Raw genomic sequence first — 652 nt, 5'->3', positions numbered from 1 at the left:
TTTGATTCCGTTTGTCTCAGTGGGGGTAGTGAATTTGCATTTCTAACAAGCTCCCAGGTGATATTAAGGCCAAGGGCCTTTGGAACACACTGAAGGCTTCAGGGCATTCCCAGGTGAAAAGTGTTAAAAAGCTCTCTGTTACTGGAATCCCTGAGGTTAGCTGGTTATAGAGGCATTTCCGTGTGGGACTTGAAGTTGGAGCTGAGTAAGTAGTTTTTATACCACATCGTCTACTTGTAGATAACTTATACACTGTTTATTTTTCTTTATAATTTTGCCTGGCTACAAGGGACACACACACACACACACACACACACACACACACATAGATTTAGAATAAAATACTACACTTGATCTTAGCCAAAAGGCCGAGAAGCGATGGAGATTTAGAATAAAATAGTAAATAGCTATGTGCTTTGACAATTGCTGTGTGTGTCTGAAGTATTTTATGGCATTTTTGAGAAGTCCCCAGTGGGTAAGTTTGGGTCTGTCTTCTGCAAACAATAATTCTAAATGTTAAATACACATTTAGAATTCTTACTTAGACTGACTCATGTAACCCCTTATTTCTCTCAATACTCTTACATCCAGCCTAGAGCAAAGATTTAAGGGACTATATGAAAGTTTGTGGGTGATTCAGAAGGGGTTTTAA

General features: G+C 38.8%; 1 pseudogene; it reads right to left on the bottom strand.

The window, feature by feature from the left end:
• Nucleotides 1–325: 325 nt before the first annotated feature.
• On the bottom strand, nt 326–380 carry LOC132242493 (U2 spliceosomal RNA; annotated as a pseudogene).
• Nucleotides 381–652: the final 272 nt, after the last annotated feature.

Source organism: Myotis daubentonii, chromosome 9, assembly GCF_963259705.1.
Source record: "Myotis daubentonii chromosome 9, mMyoDau2.1, whole genome shotgun sequence".
NCBI lineage: Eukaryota > Metazoa > Chordata > Mammalia > Chiroptera > Vespertilionidae > Myotis > Myotis daubentonii.
The sequence above is the reverse complement of the archived record's forward strand: the minus strand, read 5'-3'. Positions and strand labels throughout refer to the sequence as shown.